This window comes from Haliotis asinina, chromosome 10 (genome assembly GCF_037392515.1).
Source record: "Haliotis asinina isolate JCU_RB_2024 chromosome 10, JCU_Hal_asi_v2, whole genome shotgun sequence".
Lineage (NCBI taxonomy): Eukaryota > Metazoa > Mollusca > Gastropoda > Lepetellida > Haliotidae > Haliotis > Haliotis asinina.
In genome coordinates, this window is record NC_090289.1 from 9,522,838 (window position 1) to 9,539,603 (window position 16,766).

Consider the following 16,766-nt stretch of genomic DNA (forward strand, 5'->3'; position numbering starts at 1 on the left):
AAAAACATGAGTTTTTCTTCATGTCCTTCTGACGCACTTTGAGAAAATAAGCAACGTGTCTGATGAATTGTGGATTTGGTACAACAGAGCTCCATAGGCTCATAAACAGGACAGTGAAAGCTGTGTTATATGGTATAGAGTGGCAAGTTAACAACCCGTACGCTGGTTCCTCCATTCTACGTTAGCTGTAGCTAGACGGTCGTGGATTTAAGTGTTACATTCTCCGTTATTGAGCCAATTCGTCCGCCGAGGCTAAATTACATTCTTCCTCTGACGGTGTGTTGACTGTCGTTAATGGAAACGATAGAAGGTTAAATGACACCTAATTATTGGCCTTGTTCTGCATACACTGACAATACAGTTGGGGAAACAGAGTTTAGGTGTGAAAGGTTGCAGTATAAACACGAATAAAATGATATTGATCCATTGTCTAACAGGCAGGTTTAGTACGCAGATAACAATATAACAAAACCTTACGAAGACCTGTCTGCACCTGAAAAGAAATGTGCTCGTTTAAATTAACTCCGTTGAAAAGTCCTGAAATAGAATATCAAAGTAATGTTATTAACGATGACAGCAGTCTGTGATCGATTTTAAATAAAGCCTGAATGGCAAATAGAAATGTCCCCGAATGGAATGATGATGAACTTGGTTTAGAATCAAACTGTTGATTTTAATTGAGATCAACGGAGTTCAAATGAGCAAAGCGAGACATGGGTTGGATAAGTCTCACGGTAGACCATAAACAAGGAATCTTGATGGATAACGGTTTAAGCAGCACGGGGGAGTCATGAATGAACATCTACATGAAATTGTGAATTGCATTCTGAAAATATCAATTCCGTAAAAAGCTGCAATACCATTTCCCACGAACAATCACGAATATAAGTAGAATTCATTTTATGATTACAACTTTATCCTAAGCCTGACGTTTTGGGCCAGTGGAGATTGGGGTTAGAATTGGTCGTCAGCGACCCGAGTTTGCTGTAAGATACGACTAATGGGATCGGATGGTCAGACTCGCTGACTTGGCTGCGACACGTCATCGTGAACGGCCGCCTCCTCGTCGTGGGTGCTGCGTAGCGCTAAGAGCCGTTCACCCCCGTTGTGGACCCGGGGGAATATTTGGTCCACCAACCCGTTTGCCGTGGGTTGCGGCCCTGTGTCGGTGGAGGAAGGGATCCTGGTGGTTGAGGGCATGGGAGCAGGACCATTGTTCCAATATCCCAATATTTGTCTTGGCTTCATGATGATTCATTTGTATTTCGATGGTACAATTCCAATTTCGTAACTTGCCTAGAGTCCTATGTCCAGAAGGCAGTTGCTCATGGCTCATGGGCCAATCAGGTGGAATAATTACTTTTGTATTATTCCGCTTGAGTATATCATCCGGGTATCCTTGGTGCTGCAGGCTGGAAACCCGCCTGCTTTTAACATTGTCCTTGTGATACGCCGTGGTGGGTGGGGAGCTCGGATGATGAACCATATTACACTAACCATGGCTTATGAAATTCCACCGAGAAAAGCACAAAACGTCCACTTGATATTGACCCTATTGATACTGACCACAGACCGTCTGCATCAATTGAGTATTGGCTGCGTTTCCTTGTGACTGAAACTCCTGACAAGACACCGTTAAAGCTGAACCCCTTTGCTGTATCCAAGGGTACTGAAGGTATTGCTGGGGATGTTAAGAACATTAGACGCTTACGTTCGGGTGCACTGCGGAAAACAGCAAGGAAACAATCTGATGAGTATTTCATCTTTCGTGGGCATTCCGGTCACGGTTTCTGCTCACAAAACCCTGAACACGAGTAACGGTATCGTCAGAGATCGTGATCGACAGTTTGCTGATATGTCAGAACTCGACATAGCATCCGAAATGAAAGATCAAGGTGTGCTTTATATAAAGCGTTTTTCAACCCGGAAAAATAATAAAACTATCCAAACAAATACCTATCTGTTTTCCTTTTCTTCTCCAAATGCTCCTAAGTCAGTGATGGCAGGTTACTGTAACATCCAAGTTGAGACATACATCCCCAACCCATTCAGGTGTTTTAAATGCCAGAAATATGGACACAGTGTATCTACCTGTACATTGTCTGTTGTGTGTGCTCACTGTGGTGAGAAGACACACCCAACAGAAGATTGTGAAAGTTATTTTAAAAAAATGCACCAACTGCTCATACGACCATTTGTCTTCTTCGAAACAGTGTCCAATTTGGAAAGCTCAAATGGCAATCAACAGAATAAAGTTTACCCAAAATACCTCTTTTTCCGAGGCAAAACATTGTGAAAAGATATGACCTTACAGAAAGTTATGCTACAGTAGCAAGCACATCATCTGTGTACAGCTCTAAAATAAAAATAAAATCATCGACAAGCTGCCGAACTACCTTGACTTGGGTCAATTGCGACCCAGTATATAGGGTCAATATCATCATAGACTGAGGAATCACTTCCTAGTACATCCAAGTTTTCTTCTGATCATAAATCATCTTCTCATTCAAGCTCAGAATCTCAATCGACAGCTGATAGACCACAAATTGCTAAAACTAAATCCAAACCTAGCCTAATGCTTCAAAACAACAAAGTGACAGAGCCCACAAAGGGTCACAAAATAGATCTCTTGAAGATATGGACGTATTTGAAAACGTCCACACTAGGGCACATAGCTTGTCGCCCTCCAAAAAGGTGCGGTGTAGATCCCCTATAAATCCCCCCAAAAGATTCCAACAATATTGTACAGTGGAACTGGAGAGGACTGAGGACTTATTTACACGAATTACAGCTATTAGTCCAAGATTTTACACCTCCAAGAGACTGCAAGAGACTTATAGGGGCACTGGAGGATCATCCATTTTAGTCAGACAAAACGTATCATAATGGGAGATTTAAATGGGCACAACCCACTCTGGGGTAGTGTAACTACAAACGATAAAGGTAAATTGTTGGAGGACTTTTGGCAATGATTTATGCATTTATAAGGACGGTTCCAACACAGGGACGGTTCGTGGTACAGGGACCTATTCTGCTCTCAACCTATCACTCACAAATTCAGAACTACTAAACGAATTCGAATGGTCAGTACACGATGACCTCTGTGGAAGTGACCATTTCCCCTACTATACTAAACACCCATGTCCAAGGTATGGAACATGGTCCAGAAAATTAAAGGTAAAGATACTAAATCTAGTGTCCATAATCTGAAACATGGAGATCAATTGCTTACTGATAAATCAGATATTGCAAATAAACTGGGCGAAACTCTTGCCAAACAATCTTCCTCTTCTATTTATGTGTATAAATTCCAACAATACCAAAAAACAACAGGAACAGAAAACTATTAACTTCAGGTCTGATAATGGGGAAGTCTATAATGAACTATTTTCTATTCACTCACTCTCTACCGTTCTTGACCATGCCCACGATACTCCCACAGGAGCTGATAACATACATTATCAACCCCTGAAACACTCACCAGAATCCTGTCTTCAAACCCTGTTAAATAATTTTGATGATATTTGGATATCGGGTAACTTTCCTCCCTCATGGCGTGACGCTATAGTAGTACTAATACCTAAACCTGGACGTGATCATACGGATCCGTCAAATTATCGACCAATTTCACTAACTAGCTGTGTTTGCAAGACCATGAAACCCATGATAAGTAATCGACATGTTTGGTACTTGGACACAAATAACCTTATAACGGATATACAGTGTGGTTTCCGTAAAAAGAACACAAGTACTGTCAGTCACTTAGTGAGCTTGGAAAACGCGGTGATTAATAAACAACACGCTGTGTCTATCTTTTTTTATCTCAAAAATGTATATGACACAACCTGGACATATGCCATTTTAAGAGATTTACATGATTTCGGTTTGCGAGGTCGTTTGCCTGAATTCATAGCCAACTTTTTAAATAACAGACAATTTCAGGTCCGCGTGGGTCCTACCCTGTCTGATCATTACAATCAGGATAAGGGTGTTCCACAAGGTTGTATTTTGTCTGTCATACTTTTTTAGTGTAAAGGTAAATAGGTTATCAAAAGTTTTAAACGATTCAAATGATGGATCGGTGTTTATGGATGATTTTAATATTTCTTGTCGTGGTAAAAATATGCATACCACTGAACGGTAACTGCAGTTGTGTTTAAACAAAATAGATAAATGGTGTCTTGAAAACGGCTTTAAATTTCCTAAATCCAAAACTAAGTGTATACATTTCTGCAGAAAATATAAGCCACATAAGGACCCGGAACTATCTCTAGATGGCACTCCCATCAAAGCGGTAAAGGAGGCCAAGTTTTTGGGCCTGATCTTTGACTCACACTTAACATTTCTGCCTCATATTAAATCCCTTAAAACTAAATGCCTGAAGGTTCTTCACTTGTTGAAAGTTGTTTCCAACTCAAAGTGGGGAGGTGATCAAGCGACCCTCTTACACCTATACCGATCACTGGTCCGTTCAAAACTTGATTATGGCTCCATCGTATATAGTGAAGCCTCCGACAGCAACCTTAAACTTCTCGATTCTGTCCATCACCAAGGTTAAAGACTTTGTCTTGGGTCTTTTAGAACTTCACTTATTGACAGTCTTTACGTTGAGGCTGATGAACCATCTCTTACACAACGTCGTATAAAATTGTCTTTACAATACATTACTAAATTATACTCTAATGAATCTAACCCTAGCTATAACTGTGTTTTCAATCCCCTTTATGAGGATTTATATAACGGGAAATCTTCTCTTGTTCCGCCTCTAGGACATAGAATTAAACCCTTTCTTTCTTCGGCCGGCATTGAGCTGGAAAATATAGCTCCTTCCTGTCTACTTTCTTCTCCTCCTTGGCAATTGGTTAGACCACAAGTGGACCTAACATTAACTTCATTTAAAAAAACAGAACCTAATGAATTACAACTTAAACAATAATATAATCAATTTAGAACTAAATGTAGCAAATATGAATTTATATACACAGGTGGGTCCAAGGACGGTGGCGCAATGGCTTGTGCCACTGTCATTGGATCGAGAACAATATCTTCTAGATTACCGGATAATAGCTCTATTTTCACTGCTAATGTCATATTAACAGAAACCTCCTAAACATAAAGAATACATAATCTATTTGGACTCTCTTTCTTGTCATCAGACTATTAAAAACTTCTCATGTAAACATCCACTTTTAATCGAAATTATCGAATTGTATAATGATGTTGCTACTGGCCAATACGACATCTTCTTTTGTTGGTTACCCAGCCACGTGGGCATTTCTGGGAACACACTGGCTGATGACCTTGCTGCTAAAGCAGCACGCAACAAATCTGTGACACCACTTATTATTCCCTACACTAATTATACAGCTGCCATTAGATCTTACATCCGTGATCTGATGCGGAAGAAGTGGAACACCCAAGTAGGTATAAATAAATTATATGAAATAAAACCGTATATTGGTTACACCTTCTTGGGCTGTCAGTCCAGATTTGAAGAGGTCATCATGCGACGATGTCGTATAGGCCATATAAGATATACACATGCATACCTGTTAAAAGGTTTGCATCCCTTGTGATGAGAGAGTCACGGTCAAGTATATCCTGCTTGACTGTTTTGAATTCTCCATCACAAGGGATAAATATTTCAATATAGAACTGTCAAGGATCTTTTGCCACTGTTAGTTCTCATATAATCATTGGTTTTTTAAAGGAAATTGATTTTTTGGGGTTCAATTATGAGTAATATGTTTTATGAATAGATGTATTTTAATGATTGGTAGTTTAGATTAGTAACTGAAATTGTTAGTGGCTGTACCATCAAAGAGGGTTGAAGTATTATAAAATTTTTGTCCTCCTGAGAGGGCACGTAGGTCCCAAAACATTTGATGTAAATGTAAGTCTACCAGATTTTTAATCGTAGTCTTCGTGTTATTTTAATTTTGGCTAGCATTTCATACACTCTCCAGCGGCTGAACGGATGATGTAAATCCAACTAGGGTCCATGCAGGTAGCAAAGGTACTGTAAGTCCCCGTGGTCCCTAGTACGGTGATCTACCTTCGGTTGTTGCAGATCTATAGCCTGTTTTTACATTGTTTTGTCGAGATAGTGGTATTGATTTTACCTTTTCACGCTAGTTGTAATTCTCATTGTGATATTCTAGTTCTTTTACTGTCCTTCGTCGACAGGTTTTATAATGTGTATACGGTGTTTTTCATTATTGAATGTTGGCTGAAATATTGTCGTTGTGACGTTAAATATTAGCTCACGCTCTCACTCGTATTCCAATTGCGTAGATTGATGCTCATGCTGTTGATCACTGGAATATTTGGTCCATTTATAAATCGACGTCATATAGCCGAGCTCGTCGTTAAACAACTAACCAACTATCGGTGTAAGTCACATAACCAAATAGTGATGACTTTACATGTTCGCGACTGTAATACCATGCATTGGTCTTCATATATATCGCCACAATTTCTTTATGAATACTGATCACGAACGACTCTTTTACTGACATGCTGAACATGTATGTTAAAGAAGGGAAAATGACACTAATACAGAGGAAGGGGTAAATTCACAAGTCTAACGATTTAACAATGCCTTACAAGCTACCAAATATCCAGCATAGACAATAATGCCTATGAATTGACCAAGTAACGTTCAGACGATCAGCTGCTTGTTTGCAGCCAGCAATTTATTCTCTCAGATGCATCCCATGTCGAGGATAATTTCCATCTCTGATGAACACTGCAGACTTGGTGTCTGAACACGTATACCCACCTACAAGAGATTGCCAAACCTCACTGATAAAACGCGCAACTGTTTTTAAATGGGAATCAGAATGCAAAACTATCTGTTCGTCATATTCCTCATACCAAAGCCCGTCGTAAGCACATACACGTCTACATCTATGAGCCATTCCTTTAGTGATAAGAACAGGAAGACAAACTTTCCCACACTAAGCATAATAATTTGACAGTGAGGAATCTTGTTTGTCAGATTAGCTGTCCATAATCAATATTGTCTCAGACCCACTAACACTGCTGTGACAGAATGTTGCAGATCAGAGTAATTTCAAGCCGAACAGTGTTCACCTATTGGCCTAATGTGGGCAAAGGAATTCTTTTTGACACCATCTCACTTTGTTCATTCTGGATGGAAAACAAATGCTCCCGGTGAGCCGATGCATGGCACTGAAACTATTCCTGCAAAGTAAATTAGATTCCTACATAAATCAAATTGTAAGCTTGGATTCTAGCTGATCTAATTTGGATAGTGTTTGTTTTTCTGAGACTCTGGACGTTCACACTGACAAATGAAAGAATAGCGAGAATGTTGCTTGATAAAACAACCGAACTTCATTATTTTCCCTGCTTGAAAATCTTCACCAAAGTATCTGAAAAAGAACAGCCTTTGTACATGTTGCGAAAAGTTGGGCCATGGAATATTGATTGCTTGTTAATTTTATCTGGACATTAAATTGTGAACAAAAACATCTCGGACTCATCATTCAAATTACTGAACCCACAGTTATGGATAACTATGATAATTTTTCCAAAGGAGAACAAATTGCAATATTAAAGTAATAATTGCAACGAACACATTTCATGAAATAGGCTCATATTTTATCTATTAAGGTTTATTCACTTGAACCCCCGTAGGAATACATCAAATTAGCACAATTTAAATAGACAAGAAGTTGGTCTCTTCTATCACCCTTTAATTTGCTATATGAGCGACAGTAACCTTTACACTGACGCAATGGGCAACTTGATTACCATTGTTAATGATCACAAGTAGTGGTGCTTTCTACACTAAGCCTTCTAAGTGAGCTGATGAAAAATTATACCTTTACAATCACCCTTACCTATCGATAAGTGGGTGAATTGGATTTAACGCAGCTTTTGCACAGGATTCCGGTCTCTCCGTACCACACTTGAATTGGAAAATGCAAATCCGCCACACATTGCCATTTTAAACCCCTACTGCCTTTTCTATCCGGCTGTATAGTCTGTTTGCAGTGAAAACAAAACAGTAAATCGAATATAGTGAAATTGATATTGCGAGTCCTCATAATATTATTTTGCTAACTGAATATTTAAATTACAGAATTTTATTCAACTTGGATAGGTTGTTTAATGAAAGCTTATAGTTTGAAATCGCTTTATTTGTTTGCATTACAAGGGGGTAAGCATATTAAATGAAACACGGAGAACACGTTGGGTTGGTCTTAGTTAACGCTCATCACGTGCCGTATGTGCATTTGTTTCACTGTTCCAACTACTACGCTTACCCCCTTGCAATGTAAACCAATACCGATTTGAATCTATGATCGTTTGTAAGAGTTTTGTCACATGCACTGTTACACTATGAATAAATATATACCAGAAAATATATTGCATTTTCTCTGCTTCAGTGTCAGATCTCTCACATATCTTTAGGTGCAGGAATAACAGGAACGGTTGCATTGCATACTGACCTGCAAAGGAAACTCTGTTTTGTCATGTTTTAAATAGAAGACATATATATGAAAACTTATGTTTCTGACGTTTATGAGACCCCATTTTTCGAAACTTGCGTTTCTTTTGCTGTTCAGTATATAATGGCAGGAGTCGGAGGAAGGCACTGAAATAGTAAGGATACGTAATGGCACTGAGCAGTTACAGATGATCAAATAATCGATTTGGATTTTACAATTTCAACGCTGGTATGTCACTTTGTGAACCAGAAGTAACAGACATTAGAAACAAAAGTCAAATACGTACAAATACGTAGTACGGAAGTACGTACAAATAAACAAACGGAATCTGATATTTTTTCTGGGTTTGTTAGATAAATAATAAAAATAAATTGTGTACTACTGAACATAAACTTGTACTGTAGCACGTGTTGAAACATTAAGACGTCTAACATCGACATTTACTTCCAATAAAAACCACCCGTTAGTAACTACGACCTTTTCGTTATAGCATACACTCAGCTGTCAACACGGTAACACGAAACCTGTTCAGGTGCAACTACCTGGAAATCGCCATATACACACTTAGAGAGATCTCGTGTAGAGGACCTTTGTTGTGAACGCTACAATTCAAACAAGCCGCACATATATCGTTTGGAGGTTAATGGCCAACACCACCTCGTAAAACCGAGAAACAGTTACCGCGTATCTCTAAAGTACAGTTCTTATGGCTGTAATGAAACTGAGCATTTAGATCCAGGATTGCTTGTGATAGAGTTTTTTCTATCAAGCTTATGAAAGAGATGTCGATCACATCAACATCTAGTAAAGTACACCCAAAACTGCAGCATCTACAGCATCACACAACTCTAGTGTGTACTTCTACCTATCTTAATTCCGATATAAAATAGCTAACATCAGAATCCAATTAAGTCCCCAATCATAACTCAGGAGTCATGTTCAGGTTTTGCTTGGAAGTGGAACGTAAATTTCTGACCTAATCAAATTAAAGATAGTTACCCTGGATTCATATTCTAGCGTATACCGATGGCAAACGCGCGGTTTGGTCCGTTGGACATGAAACCCTAATGCGATTTGTGAGTGTGTTGGTTTAGGTTAAGGGTCAGGATCCACCAGATCCTTTGATAATGGTATCTTGAGGTTACTAATGTTCCGCTGTTGTAGGGCTGAATATTAATAAAAGGAATTTATGTCTTCAATGCCTAATCCACTTTCAGATTTGTGTCATAGAAGTATCGGCATTTGCGACGACAACAGTTGTTGTAACATTAAAGGCCAAAAGCTCTCGTGTCTCACGGCTAAAGGAGTGAGTGTAGGGTTTGTCTGAACAACAATTCAGTAGAATAATGCGTTTACCGCAACGAGACTGTTACGGTGAGACTGTTACGGTGACGACATACACAAAAAGCATAATTGTAAACCTCGAGAGTCATCAAATCCATTTACGATTCGTATATTCTAGAATCTGTCCGCAAAGATTTGTTTGGGCTTCTTTTCATGGGGTGAGTGAGTGAGTGAGTAAGGATAGTTTTGCGACGCTTTTAGCTATATCCTACATTATCACAACGGTGCACACCAGAAATGGACTTGACGCATTGTGTTCATGTGGGAGTTGAACTCGTGACGAGCGAACACTTTGATCATTAGGTTTACCCATCGTCCCTCTTTTCATGGAACAAATATTCGATTTGGATACTAGAGGAGGCTGTTCTTCGAGAACACAATTGTATTGTTCTGTGGTGAAAGAATGGGGAAGGAATACCATGGCTTGGAACCAAATTTACAAATTCATTGAAGATCCATTGGTTGTTTATCAATCAAACAACCGTTGTACCTTCATGAACATAAGTAATTTTTGGACCCCATTCAGAATGTCGTCAATCTTTTACACACTTTTGGACACATGACTGTAAAAATGGCATCAACTTAAGATCATGGTTGGTTCTTGGATTAACCATCAAAGTTGTCGACTCACATTTAACTTTTCGCCCCCATATCAAATCCCTAAAATCTAAATGCCTGAAGGCACTTGATTTATTGAAAGTTGTGTCTAATTCAAGGTGGGGAGGAGATCAAGCTACTCTCCTACACCCATACAGATCACTTGTCCGATCGTTTATGGTGGAGCTTGTAAAAGCAGCTTCAATCTATTAGATTCTGTCCATCACCAAGGTCTAAGACTTTGTCTTGGGTCCTTTAAAACATCTCCTGTTGACAGTCTCTAAGTTGTGGCTGATGAACCATCTCTTACACAACGCCGTATTCAATTATCTTTACAATATATCACAAAACTATACTCTTACGAATCTAACTCTGCATATAACTGTGTCTTCAATCCTGAGGATTTTTCTCCTTGGCAATTGGTAAGACCATACGTTGACTTAACATTAACATCATTTAGAAAATCAGAAACTAATGAATTACAATATAAACAAGAATATAATCCATTAAAACATAAATATAGCAATTATAAATCCTTATTTACAGATGGGTCCAAGGACGATGGCGCAGTATCTTGTGCCACTGTCATTGGATCCAGAACAATATCTTCTAGATTACCGGATAATAGTTCTACTTTCACTGCTGAAGCTAACGCCATATTAAGTGCTCTTAAGTTTATTCTGAAACCTCCTAAACATAAAGAATACATAATCTATTCGGACTCTCTTTCTTGTCTTCAGACTATTAAAAACTTCTCATGTAAACATCCACTTTTAATCGAAATTATCGAATTGTATAATGATGTTGCTACTGGCCAATACGACATCGTCTTTTGTTGGTTACCCAGCCATGTGGGCATTTCTGGGAACACATTGGCTGACCTTGCTGCTAAAGCAGCACTCAACAAATGTGTAACACCACTTCTTATTCCCTACACAGATTATACAGCTGCCATTAGATCTTACATCCGTGATCTGATGCAGAAGAAGTGGGACACCCAAGTAGGTATAAATATATTACATGAAATAAAACCGTATATTGGTTACACCTTCATGGGCTGTCAGTCCAGATTTGAAGAGGTTATTTTACGACGATGTCGTATTGGCCATACTAGATATATTCATGCATACATTTTAAAAGGTGAGGATCCTCCATTTTGTATCCCTTGTGATCCCTTGCCCCCATGGTCCCTAGTATGGTGATCTACCTTCGGTTGTTGGAGATCTATAGCCTGTTTTTATATTGTTTTGTCCAGATAGTGATATTAGTTTTAACTTACCATGCTAGTTGTAATTCTCATTGTGATATTCTAGTTGTTTTACTGTCCTACATCGACAGGTTTTACGATATGCATAGAGCCATTTTCATTGTTAAATATTCTCGTCACGACATGGCTGAAATATTGCCAATGTGACGTTAAATGTTACCTCATTCACTCACTCACTGGTTCTTGGTTTAGAGAGTAAAGTCAACGAAGATGATGCAAGTCCTTGTTTTATATAGGTTATCTATTGAGAAAACAAAACATTACATTTGAGAAATGTCATATGGTCATTACACAACACAAAAATAGGTTCAAAACACAATGACTGTATGCAATGAATAACAAATTGGTTTTTAAAGATTTTTAGTGAGGTAATAGCGATAGTTTATTCTAGGTGAACGGGCTTGATTATACGTGATTACTCGTAAATGACTATCTTCAAATGCCATCAGCTTCTGCGATGATAAGACGCTCACATAAGTTTTTTATATCTTTTCCTCATATTGATTTGTTTTGCTTATACGAAAAGAAAACAAAACATATCGCCTGATGTTTACCACAAAAAAGATCAATACTGACTGTATTGTATCGTGGAATCGAACTGGGGTCTACGATTAAGCCCTCGCTCCTGTTACAGATGCAATCGGTTGAAAGCGGGCCGAATAACTACGGGGTGCGATTGCTTCAACCTACCCGTTACACCGTGAGACACGTAACATATTCAGTCAGGCTATCAGTCCCTGACATTAGTTGTGCAAACATTACCGAATGATAGCGGCAAGACTCATATGGTGATATCGTGACCTTTAACTCTACATGAGAGGCAAGTTATGGCAGGAGATGAGCTTACACTTGAAGCTATCTTCATCGTGCTGTCTGTACAACAGCGCTATTGCTTCACTATTAACTAGCTATCTGTTGGAGATAAATGATTTCATGATCCGTCTTGCGTCGTGGAGGCCTCCAAGTGTTACACAAATACCAGTACATTGCGACACAATGTGGCCTTCTTGCTACAACGGTTAATTAGCATTGCTACAGGTCTGTACGACACAGACACAGTTGTACAATGTGTGTGTTGCATCGGCGTTAGACTCAGTGAGGTAAAATTTTAACTCACATCTACAATACTTCAGCCATATTGTGATTTAAAAAGTTATACATTAACCATCCGCATTTGAAAGGTGTCTATATTCATTCATATGTGTTCCTTTATCATGATAACAATGAATGGAATTGAAGGACGCATGTTTGTCATCAAGAATCCCCGAAGTAATTGGTGTCAAAATAGCACTAATTTCTGACAGCCCCACATGATTAGCACAACAGTTCAATAGTTTGGTTACCATGTCCACATAAATGTGTATTCATACCCCATCACTAGAACGAAACAAACTGGTTAATACCCGGTAGTCAAGTTTCCCTACAAAGGGCTTTACCACGTGGGCATTATTTTGCAAGCGTACATTACTGATTAACGGCATTATACTAGAATCGCCACACACACATAGTTCTGGTGTCCATTGGCAACGTATTTTCTTTCCAAAAATACGTGCAAACCACGTTTGTATAGTTTCAGTAATATTTTAGCAATATTCAAACCAGATAATGGAGCGAAGTACAAAAATATAGCTTCACTCATCACTAATGTGCAAAATCGAACCCGGATTTTTGGTGTGTCGAGCGAACACTGTAGCCAGTACACTGCCAACTGGCGAGGTAGGTAGCACGTACTGGCTTAACAAGATTTCAACATACATGATTAACATGCATGACGTTACCGTGTGTCTAGTCACAGTATAGACGTAATCGATCACCTAATACAGTAACAGCGGTATTAAATTAACGTACGATGTTGTGAGACACAGTGCAGCCAACAGTGACACGATTACCCCATAGAATGACAAACACCGTCTGGGTACAAGTTCAGCTTTTTCTGTTAAATGTTCACAATTAATTCATCAGACTTATTATATAAAAATATGAAATAGACAATGGATTTTGATAACAATCCAATTGCAATACAAGCAACGCAACCTTATCGATAGCCAAAGATGCCTGTAGTGAAAGCAGGCTACATGTATATTATAAGCATGTGTTACGGTATAATTAAGACAAGCTATTCCTTTGCATTGACGTTTCATACTTATGGAGCACACTTAAATAGTCATAACACAGGGTGCTATTTAAATGTGGTTGTATGCATTGTCTCATCATAAACACACGCAAAGGCACATCAAGTATCCATCTGAACAAAAGAACAAAACAGGTTGCATCGACCTTACCTGTACAAAACTCAGTGTCTCTCCGACAGAGGATTGTCTTGTCCCACGCCTAAACACACTGATCAATGAATAATCCCAGATACTCTGCACAGCGAATATTCACACGAGGGTATATCATTCCCCACGCAAAACTCACCGTCTTAACCTTTCACCTAGATAAGCGCGCTATTGTCATAGCAGCTGTGAGCCCCAGCCCTCCTTGTTTGAAAATTTACTGAATGAGCAGGTCTAAAACAGCAGGGAATGTTTGCAATTGAGCAGCACACTTCAAACAGGAAGCCACTAGTCTTTTTTTGCGGTTAAAAGGTGTGTTTGAGTAAACATCCCTGTGGAAGAATATGCTATTAGGCATGACAAAACATTTCGAAAATATGTTCTAATACACAAGGTTGCCAGCTCATAACTTAACTTGCTTTAGTTCTTTTGTTCATAGTCCCCATGCCCCCCCCCCTCCCCCAGCATGGTGATCTAACGTCACTTGCTGGCAATATATAGCATTTTTTATACTGTGTTGTCCTTTATAGTTAAATATGTGACATCTAATTACTAGTTTTAAATTAATACCTGTGATAATCTTGTATTTTGTCTTATGCAAACAGGGAGGCATCGTATTTAATTTATAGGTGTTACTTTATATATTTACAACTTTATTAGTCACCATATGGCTGAAATACTGCCGATGTGATTTTAGATTTAACTCTCACTTTCTCACTCACTCACTCACTCATTCACTCACCCAACCACCGACCCACCCACCCACCCACTCACTCACTCATTCACTCACCCAACCACCGACCCACCCACCCACTCACTCACTCACTCGTTTGGAAAAGTTTAAAAGCTACATTTGATGGAAATACTGTTTACAAATAAAACTAAGCAACTGTTTATGAACCATTACAAATTTGTGGAGATACCAGAATAATCTTACCGTGCTGTTAAAAGAACATAGAACTGGAGAAAGTTTCAGATAACACGGAGCTTGTAGATAAATGGCATCTACGCGACATACTTCAGCGAATAGTTCAAGACCATATTAACCTTCAGAAAAGCATCACACAGAAATCTTTTGTAATCAGATATCGCCTTGGAAGCGTTTCAATGTTCGATCATCCGCAAAATGAAATGATTGAATCACGAACTCGTTGATTCTCATATTTTGACGTTTCTTTGTTATATATTGTCTCGTCCATCTCAAACTAAAATGATATGGAAAGGAGATGTTAGATGCTTGAAGAAAAAACTGCTGATCTATGTATTTCCCTACGTTTCGTTCACACAATTTGGTTTATAGTAGACGCTGGACGAGAAGTGTTCCATTGGCAATAGTGCATCGGTCCATTAGGATTTTTGCCTTAATTTCGTTCATGTATCCGCTTTCACATACATCTTCTACCATTTCGGTATGCTGAAGGTAACCTTTAAACAGAGATTATCCCTACCGCTGCATCCGCAGTTTAAGGTAAGATCCACTGCGATCAATCATTTCCTATCTGTGGAGAGCAACAATGCAGTGGTAAGGCGTCTGCTTATCACGCCGAAGGTCTAGGTTCGATCCCCAGTCAAGGCACTAAGGTTCGGGTTCCGAGGGCACATTAAAGTAGTATCCTTGGACAAGATAATTAGATCTACATTGTCTCAGTTCACCCAGCTGTAAAATGGGTACCCGTTAGGATGTACTGGCAATGTTAGTGTTAAGTTAGTTTAATGCGCTGCAGCGTGGCTGTATGATCCCAATGGAGATTGCAATGTACTTAGCGCCATAAGGAGGCAAGTTGCCTGGATATGAGCGCCAAATAACCGCCTATTACTATTACTATTACTATTACTATTACTATTACTATTACTATCTGTGTTTCAGGGTTTCTTAAACTTTTCGATCCCTGAAGGTCCTGGGGTAGAATAGGCATTCAGCAACCCATGCTTGCCAAAAAAGGCGACTATGCTTGTCGTAAGAGGCGACTGACGGGATCGGGTGGTCAGGCTCGCCGACTTGGTTGACACATGTCATCATTTCCCAAAGGTGCAGATCGATTCTCATGTCGAAGATCACTGGATTGTCTGCTCCAGACTCGATTATTTACAGACCGTCGCCATATAGCTGGAATATTGCTGAGTGCGGCGTAAAACTAAACTCACTGACTCACTGACTCACTCGTAAACTTTTCAAATTTTATAAGATAACCATTAAGCGTTATCCAAAGACTACACGACTCAATGTAACATGTGACTCATTACGTCACAACGGAGAACAAAAATCACAACTGCGTGGAAGGATGTATTGAAGAGGACAAAATCGCACACATGTCACAATCAATCCCATACATTAGGATGCAGAAGCGTTGGAGATGGACGCCATCTTGCTACCTCTGGACGCGGTGGCATATTGTTCAAAGGGTTAATCCAACTCGTTGCTTAACTACGGTAGTGACTTACAATAGACGCCGATGTCTTACAGAAAGCAGACACGCAACTGCAGATTTTTCAGTGGGTTGTATAAGCACGTGGTTACTGAATGACGTATAGGTTGCCTCTGAACCCTGCCTCATTTTATGACAGTCGACCGTTATCAATAATTGTTCCCAGTTCAAAACGATGCCCCTGATTGATGAGACTCTAGAGACGCTTGACATTACTTGCCGAATCCGCTTATTGGCCTAAAGACTTATATCATATGTGCAGCGAATCCCCCTAATATGAGATGGGATCGTGCTGGTTACATGACTATTTTCATAGCGTGTTAATGGAAAAAAGACAAGAAGTATGCTTATCATGTATGATATATCACCTTGCGAC

At 39.3% G+C, this 16,766-nt stretch overlaps 1 protein-coding gene across 2 annotated transcripts in view; it reads right to left on the reverse strand.

Moving 5' to 3' along the window:
* LOC137298899 (allatotropin-like) overlaps nt 1-16,766 on the reverse strand; it is a 68,395-nt gene that overhangs the window by 20,740 nt on the left and 30,889 nt on the right. The window contains exon 1 of one of the 2 annotated variants that reach the window (XM_067831263.1): nt 13,971-14,145. The exons of the other annotated variant lie outside the window; for it this stretch is intronic. The gene's annotated coding sequence lies outside the window, so the exon portion shown is untranslated. Of the gene's footprint in view, nt 1-13,970; nt 14,146-16,766 lie in introns of those variants that run through there. 2 annotated transcript variants of the gene reach the window in all.